Source organism: Chrysemys picta, chromosome 7, assembly GCF_011386835.1.
Source record: "Chrysemys picta bellii isolate R12L10 chromosome 7, ASM1138683v2, whole genome shotgun sequence".
In the NCBI taxonomy this organism is placed as follows: domain Eukaryota; kingdom Metazoa; phylum Chordata; order Testudines; family Emydidae; genus Chrysemys; species Chrysemys picta.
The window spans coordinates 128389537-128403225 of record NC_088797.1 but is presented as its reverse complement, the minus strand read 5'-3'; positions in this window follow the sequence as shown (position 1 = coordinate 128403225).

Genomic DNA, 13689 nt, shown 5'->3' with positions numbered 1-13689 from the left:
CAGGAGCAGGGGGACTGTTAGTTCTGGCAGGGGTGGTTTGGGAACCATGTGTTCAGCCCAGGCTGCTGTCCCCTGGGCCCACCAATATAGTTTCCATTTAGTCTCCAGGTTTGTTTAGGCAGCGCTTTGTGTTTACTTTCTGATAAATGGAAGGAGTTGTGTTTGTGGCCGGCTGAATAGGAAATCAAATCACTTTGGACGCCTCCTCAGCGCCTGGCAGAATGCATTCCCTCAGCCAGGGGGCCGCTCCAGTTAATCAGATCTGAACACCAGACCCTCCTAGTTCAGCATTTGTTATTCCTCCTAAGAGAAACTGGAGTTACATTTGCCACATTTAAAACCAGATCCTCACCTGTATTACAGAGAAGGTTGCAATTGAAGGAGTGTTCCATCTCCAATTTCATTTTGCAGTTCACTCCCCCTGTTCAATAAAGAGAGATTAGTCAAATTCACTTTGGTTTCTAGTCAATTTCACTTTTGGTTCATATGCTGAGTTAATTGGAACAAATACTCTACACAGGGAAGCCTCATTCAAAACACACACGCTGTTCATTGACATTTAAAAACTGCACAAACCTATTTCCATTAATATTCCGTTTGCAGTTTTACAAATGCACAGAACTTCACTTTTGGGCCCAAACTCCCTGGTGGGTTCCCTTCAAACGCTTTCAACATAACAATACATGGAAATTATTCCTATAAATCAAACTTTAAATATTAGCTAGTGTGAATGATCTGGCCATGACAGTCACCCTCAGAGCCCCTGGCCCACTGTCAGAAGATGTTTAATAAACTGCTCCAAAAGCAAATGTCCCCAGAGTGGCCATGAATCGTACCTGCCCAGACAAGAGTGAAACATGGAGACACCAATGCACATTTCATGCCAAACAAGGGCCTGATCCAAAACCCACTGAAGTCAATGGGAATCATTTCATTGACTTCAATGGCCTTTGGATCAGGCACTAGCAGCCTTTTCTTTTCAGTGCTATAATATTCTTGATCTTATTCTCTCTGGATGAGAATAGTCTGCAGTGAACTGCTGGCTTCACTCATGCACACAGCCCTTAGTCACACACTAGCTGCAAGTCAGGTAAGCAGGCTCATGTCCCCTTGTCTCCAATAGTCCAGGGCAATCCAAGAGCAGCGAGTGGGCCCACTGCCCAGCGCCACAACTGCGGTCTGTTAACAAATGGCAGATAATAGCAAACTCAGATACTGCAGCCTTTGGGGCGTGTCGGCTCAGGAACAGTCGGTACAGCTTTGGTTTGTGGGGCGATGAGGTTTACACAAAGCAGATGATGTAAGAGAATGCTGCACAGTATAAAATAACTGTTAGAGGCACATGGGCTCCGGCCCCACCGGAGTCTGGAGAGCAGCGCAGCCTCCCCTTTGATAAAGCTGCTCTCATGTCCCGGCTCTGCTTCAGATACTGTTTCAAACATGTTGATGAAGCCATTTGGCTAGTTTAAGATAAACAGAGAATACTGCAAAATGTGTCTCTTCTTATTTCTTGTCTCAGTTCTATAAAAGCCAGGCCGGGGGAGTCCAGGGGAAACAGGGCTGGGGACGTGGCTCCAGAGGATACAGGATCTCTCACATCACACACAGACCAGCATTTCACTGGGTTCCTTAGTGAAACCAAGTTCAAATTAATTGCAGCAGTGTGTACTGAAAGAAATCTCTCTGAGCAGAACCTGACCACGCCGCAAATAGTTCACCAAAGCCAAGAGGGAACAAAAGAAGCAACTTGAAGGAGATGTGCTTGACCAGACAACAGCTTTTCTAAGTACCATCACCTCAACATTGCCACCATGGGTTGGGAAACAAGAGCCCATAACTTATCTCTACCAGGGCAGCCAGCACAACAAGGACAGGTCCAATTCCCCAGCTGGCAGCATTCACTCTCACTGCCTCATCTTTAGAGGCTCTTTTGCTCTTCCGAAACTTCCCTGTAGCAGGGAGATTACTTTTCATGGCATTTCTCAAAGAACCTATTACTCTAGTATTCTGGAGCAGGGGACCCCTCTTTCCTTTGGTCTGAATCCTGGAGCTAGCTGCAGGAGGGTGCAGCGTCCACAGCTGCACCAGTTGAAAGACAAGGGCCTGGTTTCTACAATAGGTGAGGTCACAGCATTGTGCAACATGTACTTAAAACAATTAGAGATGGAAATTACCTGTCACTCCATTAAATATGAGCAGGAAATTTAAAAAACGGGATTAGCCATGGAACAATTCAGCTAATACATGTGAGGAAAAATAACTCAAAACATTCCAAGGGAGAAAGGAACCTAAGAGCTGTAAAGGCTGAAAGTTGGCACCAAGGACTCTAGAAGGTGCTTGGACACCTCAGTGAGTGGCGCAGTACAGCAGTTCAAATAACAGAGAAATAAGAAACCCAGCACAAGCCAATGTAATTTTTGGTGGCTTGTAGACATAGGTTGATGGGGCAGGCAGGAGACAGTTCCCTCTCTATCTCGTTATAGTGTGACTATACCCAGGGCCGGCGCAACCCATTAGGCAACCGAGGCGGTCACTTAGGGGCGCTAACATTTGGGAGGCGGCGACCGCAGCAGCCGGATCTTCGGCGGTATTTCGGGGGCGGGACCTTCCGCCGCCTCTGTCAGGGGTGGCATTTTGGGGGCGGGACCTTCCGCTGCCTAGGGCGGCAAAAAAGCTGGCGGCGCGCCTGACTATACCTCGAATACTATGTTCAGTTCTGGGCACCTCTGCTAAATTTTTCTAAAGCTCTTAAGCAATTTAGAAACCTAAGTCCCATTTTCAAAAGTGACTTGGCTCCCAACTGTCTAAGTCACTTTTGAAAATGGGACTTAGGAGTCCAAGTCAGAGGTGCTTTTGAAATTTTTACCCCTCATTACCAAAAAGACACCAACAAACTGTAGGTGGTATCCGGTGTCCAAATAAGTGATGGAGTGGCAGCCAGCTATCTGCATATTCTCTTCCCCCACCAAAGTCGATCCTATTTTTAAATGAAATACCAAGACAATGTACAGTAAAGGGCAGAGAGAAAACAGTATTTCTCCCTCTGACCTCCTTTACTCTTCTGCCTTAGTCCCACTTTCCTGCCCTCCAACCTAGCTCATGTTTAGAAAGGTGGATTTTTCTGAAGTGGAATTTTCTCCGAACTGGTCTCCACTTGTTGACTGCAGGCCAGGGCTGCAGTGCGGTTATAGGACACAGTGCGGTCACCTTGCTGAGGCCATCAGCAGCAGCATACGACAAGAAAGTAGCAGCCTGTCTCTCGGCTTTGAGGCTAGCTTGCAGGACTGGGGGAGAAAGCAACCGGGGGAATATTCACTTACCTGTCGCCGACTAACAGCCGGGAGACTGTCTGCTCAGCTGCCTGTCCTATTTTGCTGGTGATGTCCTCAGGCAGCAATCCTACCTCCCTCTGCAACCACAAAGTGGAGACTGGGGCTGCAGAAATAGCAAATTCCATCTAAAAATAAACAATTTCAATTTTTAAAAATTAGGGGTTTATTATAAAAGCCTCTTCTTTTAAATTAAAAAAGCTTGGGAAGACGAAGTTGGTGCCAGGAGTGTTCAGCAGGCTGAATGAACATAAGAGCGGCCACACTGGGTCAGACCAATAGTCCATCTACCCCAGTATCCTGTCTTCCGGCAGTGGCCAGTGCCAGGTGCTTCAGAGGAAATGAATAGAACAGGCACTCATGGAGTGATCCATCGCCTGTCATCCACGCCCAGCTTCTGACAAACTGAGGCTAGGAGCACTCAGAGCATGGCGTTGCATTCCTGCCATCCTGGCTAATAGCCATTGATGGACCTATCCTCCATGAACTTATCTAGTTCTTTTTTGAACCCTGTTTAGTTTTGGCTTTCACAACATTCCCTGGCAAAGAGATTTACAGGTTGACGGTGTGTTGTGTGAAGAAATGCTTCCTTTTGTTTGTTTTAAACCTCCTTCTATTAATTTCATTGGGTGACCCCTAGTTCTTGTGTTATGTGAAGGGGTAAGTAACACTTCCTTTTTCACTTTCTCCACACCAGTCAAGATTTTATAAACCTCTATCATATCCTCCCTTAGCCATCTCTTTTCCAAGCTAAAACAGTTCCAGTTTTTTTAATCTCTCCTGCTACAGAAGCTGTTCCATACCCCTAATCATTTTTGCTGCTCTTCTCTGTACCTTTTCCAGTTTCAATTTATCTTTTTGAGATGGGGCAATCAGATCTGCACGCAGTATTCAAGGTGTGAGCATACCATGGATTTATATAGAGGCATTACGATATCTTCTGTCTTATTCTCTATCCCTTTCCTAATGGTTCCTAATATTGTTAGCTTTTCTGATTGCCACTGCACATTGAGCAGAGAGGCATTGTCATAACCAAAAGAGGCAGGTTTGCTGTCTGAACTGGTAAAGCCAGTCTGGGGCTGGAGTCCACATGGCTGGAGGGGCCTGATGAGCTGGCGGTTGTAGATGCCTCCCCAGAGAAGACAGTCAAAAGACCCGATGCTCTTCTCGCTGATACTGAATTTACACGGGTGTAATTCCATAGACTTTGGCAGTTACTCCTGATTTAAACTTGTGCATGAGAGAAGCAAATGAGGCCCAAAGGCTGCATGTCTCCGCTCCGATGGAGTGCCGAAGACAAACTCCCGAAGAAAGAGACTACAGTAAGAATCTCTCTTGGCATCAGATTTGTCAGGAAAATGAGCAGTCGTTTAGTGTTGTTTTAATTTTCTTGGGAAAGATCCAATTTTCACCAGCTGAAGTTCTGGCCCCATCCTCAGTCATGGCGAAAGTGTTGTTTCATTCTTATATTATGATAATTACTTTTGAAAGCCTGGCTCATTTTTACTCTTTATGCCTGTAAATATTTAGTCCATGGCTTTGTTAGACTTGTAAATACATTTCTCTTTTTATTTTCCCTTTACCCTGTACTTGCTGTTTTTAATCTTCAAGGCAGCCATTGAGAAAGGGAGAGGGGGAGGGGAGGAGTATATCTAGAGAGAGTCATTCCAGAACACATTAAACATTTTCCCAACACCCCCAAACTATCCTCAACCCCCCTATAAACTATTTAGTGTATGTCACATCCTCTCACCTGTCTGCAAGCTTCCTTTTTATTGTAAGCTGTTTGGGGCATGGCCTTTTCTCTTTTCTTTTGGCATGTGTGTGTTTACAAAATGCCTAACGCTCCTTTCAGTCACTATATCAATAATAATCTTACGCCCCAACCCTTCAAACACTTACACACTGAACTGTACTATCCCGAGTAGTTCCATAGGAAGTGCCTTTACTGACATGAGTAAAAACTAGAAAGCAATGGAACTACTCAGGGTAGTAAAGTTAAGAATGTGCATCTTTGAGTCTTGTATAAACACAAGGGGGACCTATTTAGGGAGCTCCAAATGGGGTGGGGGAGGTGTTACAACCCGGAGCTAATTAGGAGACATTCAAGATGAATATATATGAACACTAACAGTGAGAAGTATCAGGGCATGGAATTGTCTCTAAAGAGAAAGTGGGGAAGCCTCGTCAGCTGGGACATTTAAAACTAGGCTGAATGAAGAATTACTTAGCCTGTACAGTAACTGGAGTTCTTCAAGATGTGTTGTCCATATGCACATTCCACGGATGGTGCACATGCACCTCGTGCCAGAGACCAGAGTCTTTCTGGCCAGCAATATCTGTATAGTGTGCATGCAGTCTCCAGCCCTCCTGTTCGCAGTGACAGTGTACAAGGGCACAGCATGCCTGCCAGCGTTCAGTTCCTTCGCAACGCAGAATCCCCAAGGTAAGGATTCTGGGGCAGAGGGGGTTACAGTCCCACACATGCTGCCTCCATATATGTCACAGGTCAGGGCAACAACACCTGTATTTCCCTTCAGTGATCCAGCTAGAGCACCCTCTCTCAGGGTTCCAGCTCCCCAGCTGTTGCCTTTCTTGGGTGGAAACCGGCATCTCACTCCCTTCTGACCAGGGTATTTCCGGGCTGCACCGTTCCCTACCTTCACAGTGTTGTTCCCAGCAAAGATGACCTTACCTGCTTGTTTGCTCTTCAGAGACAGTTAACAGTGAAACTGCGCACAGGTAAAGATCCCACACAGCTCTCTTTATGCAAGCCTATTTTATTCTTAAGGTAAAAGCACTACAGAAAAAACATATTAAAAATCAATAAAAGAACCTACACGCAGGGGCGGCTCCAGGCACCAGCCCAGCAAGCAGGTGCTTGGGGTGGCCAAGGGGAAGGGGCGGCACGTCGGGCTGTTCGGTGGCAATTTGGCAGCGGGTCCCTCTTGGAGGGAAGCACCTGCCGCCGAATTCCCGCCGAAGAAGAAAGCGGCACGGTGAAGCTGCTGCTGGAGTGTCGCCGATCGCGATTGTGACTTTTTTTTTTCCGCCGCTTGGGGCGGCAAAAACCCTGGAGCCGGTCCTGCCTACACGCATGCTAATAAGCTTACCGGAGATCACACCAACCCTAACACAGACTCTGACAGGAACAGTCCTTCAACATCCCACCCGAGGGACTTCCCAAGTTCATCCACAGCTTCAGCTCGGGAACAAGCATGCAGGCTTCCAGTGCCTCAGAAGGCCCAGTCCTTCGAATTCTTCCCCAAGGAATGGGACCCTCTATGGGCCAGAAGTTCGCTCCATTTGCTGGAACAGGAAGAAGGCCCTGACGCTGTTGAAAACTAAGCTATTTATCCAAAATCCTTTCTTTGTTGGCCACAGGAGAATTCAGTTTGAACTAGTACATGCAAATGTTTCCAGGGGGTGGTTTCAAAGTGGCTGATAACCAGTGGAATTAGGTTAACACGCCCCTCCCTCCTTGAGGAGATACATACAATTCCACAATAGCACATACTCAATTACATTTTTAATACAATGGACCCCAAAGGCATTAAACCTAATTCAATAAAGCTTATCTCAATTCCAATAAGTTTGTTGAGGATGTATCAGGGTACTGTCAGTCTGCCACAGAGGGGATGGAAGGGCTGGGCGGGTTGTGGAATGTGCATCTGGACGACACATCTGGAAGAACTTCAGTAATGGTACATAGTAAGTGCGTCTCATTCTCCTTTGAGTGTTTGTCCATTTGCCCATTTCACTGGTGGTGCCTCCCAAGCAGTGGTTTTGTTAAGGAGATGGGAGTTCGGAGTAATTAGGTAAACAATGCATGAAGAACTGCTTTACCAAGTGCAGTGTTGGAACTGGAGGCCTCTGTCAGAGCACAATGCATTGTGGACATGTGAACTGATGCCCAAGCGGCTGCTTTACAAATGTCTGATATCGGAAATGTCACAGTGCTGCGGCAGCTGCAGCCTGTGCTCTAGTGGAGTGAGCTCTGATCGCAGATGGTGGATCTACTTTGGCCACCTCACAGTAGGTTTAATGACATCAGAATCCAGTTCGATAATTTCTACGACGAAACGGCAAAACCTTTCATCCTTTCCGCATCAGAGACAGAAGCCTTGGTGATGTTCTAAAGAGTTTTGCTCTGTTTAAGTAGTAGTCCAAGGCTCTTCTAATGTATGCAACATTGCCTCGGATTTGGGTGCATGAAGTTTCGGGAAGAATATGAGTAGATGCATTTGTTGCTTCAAATGGAATTCTGTCACTACCTTGGGGAGAAATTCAGAGTGTGTTCTCATGAATACTTTGTCCAGGTGGGACATCACCTACAGCGCGTCAGCCATTAGTGCCTGCATTTCTCCCACTCTTGTGGCAGAAGTTATAACAACCAGAAATGCCATTTTAACTGACAGATGTAGCAGGGAAGAGGATGGCATAGATTTGGGCTGAAAGTACTAGGTTTAAATCCCATGAGGGACAGGTTCCTTGATAGGAAGGAACACTTTAATTAGGCCCTTCAAGAACTGAACTGCCATTGGCTAAGAAGATCACATGGTCCGCCACTGCCCGGTGGTAAGCTGAAATTGGCGCCAAGTGCACTTTGACAGAGCTGAGGGTCATGTTCTTTCTTTTTCATTCAAGTAGTCAAGAATCTGCAAAATCGAAGAGTGATGTGGGATCACTTATTTTTGGTGGCACCAATGGGAAAAAAACCATCCAATTTGCCAGGTAGGTTTGTCTTGTTGATTCTTTTCTACTGCTTAATAAAACTTCAAAAACATTAACCAACTCAGAGAACTGGTGGTACCTAAGGTCCCTTAGGAAGAAAATCTAAGGAATAAAGGAGTTCAGGAACGCTGTCCGTTTCTCGATGTTAAAAGCACAACTGCAACCTACTCTGATGCGAAGGAAGGATAGTGACGCTGGCAGAGCACGGGCCAAAGTCCCCATGTCTCAATTAAACACTGACAAATATATAGCTGGGATCAGTCTAGCTCACCTGTGTGATAGTATTGTTAAAATGGGTATTTAAATTATAAGAATGTATTTAGTGTTTAGACTTTATGGAATGCTTGTGAGTTGCTGCCGGCATTAATCACACTCATAACATTTGTATCCCATAGTATAAGGTAATATTTGAGTGGCTGTATTGTATTGAGTGGCTCTGTGACTGTGTAACTCACCAGACAGGAAAGACACATTAATTATTGTGAAGTGCTGATCATCAACAGAACGTGTTTCATCCTTCCCAACAGGAAAGGTCCATTGACACCAGACGGTCTACTGTGGGACATTAAAGAGGACAAAAGATTTTGTTGTTTCGCTCTCCTCCTATGACAATGAGTCATGCAAGTGGATTCCTCCCATCATCTGAGTTTGCAGCTCAGAGCACGTGTCAGGACGGGGATAATGATCCCTAGCAAAAAGTAAATGGTTATCTCTATGCTGCTTGGACTAGGAGGGCAAGGGTTTTCTAGGCATAAGCAAGAGATCCCCAGCTGCTTAGCCTGTGTTAGCCCTAATGGACATCTAGAGCTTGCTTATTGTAGAGGCTTCTATTACTTTTTTAAACTTAAGATAGTAGCTCACTTGTGAACATATGTTTATCTGCTTTAACTTTGTAAATAACTCTCTGGTTTCCTTTCCTATTTAATAAATCTTCATATAGTTTATTACAGGATTGACTACAAGCATTGTGTTTGGTGTGATATCTAAGGGGCAACTGACCTGGGGTAAGCGACTGGTCCTTTGGGACTGGGAGTAACCTGAATGTAGCTGTGATTCTTGGTGTAAGGAACCATCTGTCACAAAGGTATGCTCACCTGGGTGACTTCCCAAGGGGACTGTCTGCATCATGTTCCGGCTCGTACAGCACCTGAGGAGTTTACACTTCATAATTGGTTGGTGAAATCTAAGAATAGAACTCACAGCCAACGTGGAGTTTGTGCCTGGTTCCTAGCAGTCGGTCCTGAGACGGGTACTTACACCCTTCAGTCACTGCAAGCAGCATTGCAATATAGTAAGAAGCCATATGGCTCCATCATGAGCTCTGTAATGATACCAAATCAAAAAGGAATCCTACAAAAAGTGGAAATGTGGACTAATTGCTAAGGAATACAAAATCATAGCACAAGCATGTAGCGACAAAACTGGAATGGCTAAGGCACAAAAGAAGTTACACCTAGCAAGGGACATAAAAGGCAATCAGAAGAGGTTCTTTAAATACATCAGGAGCAAGAGAAAGATAAAGGAAAATGTAGGTCCTCTACTTAGCGGGGAAGGAGAACTAATACTGGATGACAACAAGAAGGCTGAGGCATTTAATGCCTATTTTGCTTCAATCTTCCCTTCGAAAGGTTAATGGTGACCAGATGCTCAACACAATTAACATTAACAAGGGGGAAGGAACACAGGACAAAATAGGGAAAGAACGTGTTAAAGAATATTTAGATACGTTAGATGTATTCAAGGTGCCAGGGCTTGATGAAATTCATCCTAGGATACTTAAGGAACTAGTTGAAGCAATCTTGGATCCTTTAGCAATTATCTTCGAGAACTCATGGAGGATGGGTGAGGTCTCAGAGGACTGGAGGACAAACATAAATCCCTATCTTTAAAAAGGAGAACAAAGAGGACCTGCGGAATTATAGACCAGTCAGCCTAACTTCAATACCTGGAAAAATACTGGAACAAATTATTAAACAATCCATTTGTAAGAACCTAGAGCACAATAAGATTTTAAGGACTAGCCAGCATGACTTTGTCAAGCACAACCAGGGGTCAGCAATGTGTCGGTGGCAAAACTTTTGAAGTCCATGAGTCAACAATGTGATGCAGTTGCAAAAAAGGCTAATATGGGGTGTTGAAGGAAATAATTTTCCTAATAATTTTCCTAAGGTTTACCCTCACTCAGTTTCCACATAAGCAGTCATTTATTAGTCCAAAGGCCACTTTGGTGTTGGTTACTCCAAAATACAAATAGAAGCATATACACTCTATACTCCATATCCTAGCAACAATACAGTTGTAAGAATTTGGGGCAATACTTATAACAGGATCAGGCCCGGTAGATACCTTCCCATCATGGCATGACTCCAGATAGTAGGGAAAAGCTCTGACAAAGACGCCTGTAGAAAACCTTGCTTTTTATACATTATAACGAACAAGTGATGTCGTTGCTAATTATTAAAACTTCACTAAAGCCGGATGAAGCAGTTTAGGGCTGAACCCTGCTCTAGTCATGGTTTTCTTATCTCACTTTGCTCTATTTTCCCCTAGCTACTGAACTAAGCATTTATTTCTAAACAAACTTATAGAACTAATTATTTACTACACCTGGTACCCAATTAACCACGCTTTCTTTATTCTTATTACTACAACACAACCCTTAAGTAGGACAATGCTTTTATTTCAAAGGGTCACTACAAGTTAAACTCAAAAAACTCTTCTTTCTCATGATCTCATTCTTTTTGGTCATAGGCTTTGAGACTTTCACCCATGCTAAGCTCAAAATTCAATTTAAAACCATAGTTGCCTAGTTCTTATGTGGACCTAATTTCTATACGTGTATTTACAGGTATTTAATATATTACACATGGGAGGTAACTGTTCTGCTCTGCTTGGCACTGGTGAGGCCTCAGCTGGAGTACCGTGTCCAATTCTGGGCACCGCATTTTTGGTAAGAAATGGATAAACTGGAGAGAGTCCATAGGAGAGCAACAAAAATTATAAGAGATCTAGAAAACCTGATGTGTGAGGAAAAGGTTAAAAAAAGACTGGGCATGTTTAGTCTTGAGAAAAGGAGACTGAGGGGGACCTGTAACTGTTTTTGAATCTGTTAAGGGCCGTTCTAAAGAGGACTGTGATCAATTGTTCTCCATGTCAAGAAGTAATGGGCTTAATCTACAGCAAGGGAGATTTAGGTCAGACATTAGGAAAATCTTTCTAACTATAAGTATAGCTAAGCCCTGGGATAGGCTTTGAAGGGAGGCTGTGGAAACCCCGTCATTAGAGGTTTTTAAGAACACGTTGGACAAACACCCATCAGGAATGGTCTTTGTATACTTGGTCCTGCCTCAGCACAATGGGCTGGACTTCATGACCTCCCAAGGTCTCCTCCAGCCCTAAATTTCTATAATTCAAACTTCTTGAACTGGGGAGAAGGACGCCTGCTCCATCGACGACATCCATCCCATCACCATGCTTTGCGATGCAGTGACACCAGGTTTGGGTGTAGGATCTGTCTGTTTCTCAAACAGTAGGTCTGGGAGCAGAGGTAAGGTTTTGGGTTGGAATATTGACAGGTTCAGAAGATTTGTGAACCATAATTGTCTGGGTCGCTCTGCAGCTTAGGTTGGCTGAGTCCTGTTGAGATTGTGAAGCACAATGAGAATCAGCGGGGTTGGGGGGAGGGGTAAGCATACAGCACATTTCCTGACCATGGTATCAGGAACACATTTGCCACCGAGCCCAGACTCATCCCTCCCCTTGAGCAGAATTTTGGACAATTGTAGTTGTGTTGAGTGGTGAAGAGATCCATCCTGGGATTACCCCAGCCCATGAAGATGTCTGCCAGAATCTTGTCTTTGATTTTCCACTCATGATTTGGAAGGAAATGCCTGCTGAGTTTGTACCTGCCACCCAGGTAAGTGTACTTACTCCTAGGCAAACTCGATGTTTGATGCATCATTCCAGAGCCTGACAGCATATTGGCAGAGTGGGGAAGACCCGGCACCACCTTAAATGTTGATAGAGAACATGGTAGATGTGTTGTTTGTCCTGATCTGCACTGATTGCCCCTCTGTTCGGTGGAGAAAGGACTTGCAGGCATTCTGGACAGCTCTGCGTTCTAAAAGATTGATGTGCATTCTCCTCTCCCTTGGGAACACACACTTGTATCATCCATTTGTCCATGTGTGTGCCCCATTCCAGCCAGGATGCATCTGTGACAACGGTCTTGGGCAGTAGAGGTGCCTGGAAGTGGGTTCTTCTGCAGGCGTTCCCTGGGTTCTCCCACCATTTTGGGGAGGATGGGTGGGAGGACGAGCGGCATAAGCAGGTGATGTTTGAGGGTGTGTAAACCAGCTTCAATCAACCCTGCATGCAGCAGAGGTGACATGTGGCCTGCAGCATCATGAAGGTGCAAAAGGCCATATGACCTAGAAGAGTGAGGCACGAGCTTACACCGGTGTGTGGGTTTCCCTCTGTCCCGGAGTCCCCGGGCAATGCTCTGGAACTGCTCCCCACAAAGCCAGTCAGGACTTCGGGGAGCCTCCTCTCCCTCGGAGCAGACTGTCTTCAGGGCAAGACGCTCCCACGGCTTCACCTCCTGGGTCTGATCTTGGACCATTCAGCATATGCCCCTCCGTGCGCTTCCCACAGCGAGTCCGCCCAGGCTGGGTCCTGGGGAAGCCAGAGGGTCCTGCACCCCCCACTTCGCAGTCAGACGTGACTCTCAGCCAGCCAGTAACACAGAGGTTTATTAGATGACAGGAACATGGTCTAAAACAGAGCTTGTAGGTCCAGCGGCGAATGGGACCCGTCGGCCGGGTCCATTATGGTGTTCAGAGAGCCAGACACCCCCGGCTGCACTCCCTTCCCCGTTCCCAGCAAGCACCCAACTCAAACCCCCTCCAGCCCCTCCTTTTCTGGGCTTTGTCTCTTTCCCGGGCCAGGAGGTCACCTGATCTCTTTGGTCACCTTTAGCTATTCCCTTGCAGGGGGGGGAAGGGCCCTGGCCATTTGTTGCCAGGGAGACAGAGTGTCAGTGTTTTATGCACACCGACCTTTATCCCTCCACCTAGAGACTTAAGAAATGCATAGGGGAAACTGAGGCACCCACACAGTATTCAGAGGAAACATTAAGAACGGTCCCACTTCGTCACACCCTCCAATGGAAGAACTGGAACAGACAGGTTCTCAAATCTGTCTTCAGGAAGGCAGACCCCGGCTGTAGAGGAGTCTAGGACCATGCTGTTGAATTTGATCCTCTGCACTGGGGTTAAGGTTGATTTCTGTTTGTTGATTGTCAAGCTCAATCTCTGGAAAGGGTCAAGCTTGTGGCAGATTGCTCTGGAGGTCTTTAGAGGAGAATTCCCCCATATTAGCCAATTGTCCAGGTAAGAGCATATGTTGATATTGCATCTTCTCAAATAAGCTGCCACTACCAACAGTAACTTGGTGAACACTTTCAGTGCTGTGGAGAGTCCAAAGGGCAGTACTTGATATTGATAGTGGTCCTGACCCACTGTGGATTTTGGGCACTTCCTGGGGAGTGGAATGATGTAGAGGGTGACCATTCTGAACTTCATTTTGCAAACAAAAGTGCTGAGGTTCTGCAAAGCTAGCATGGGTC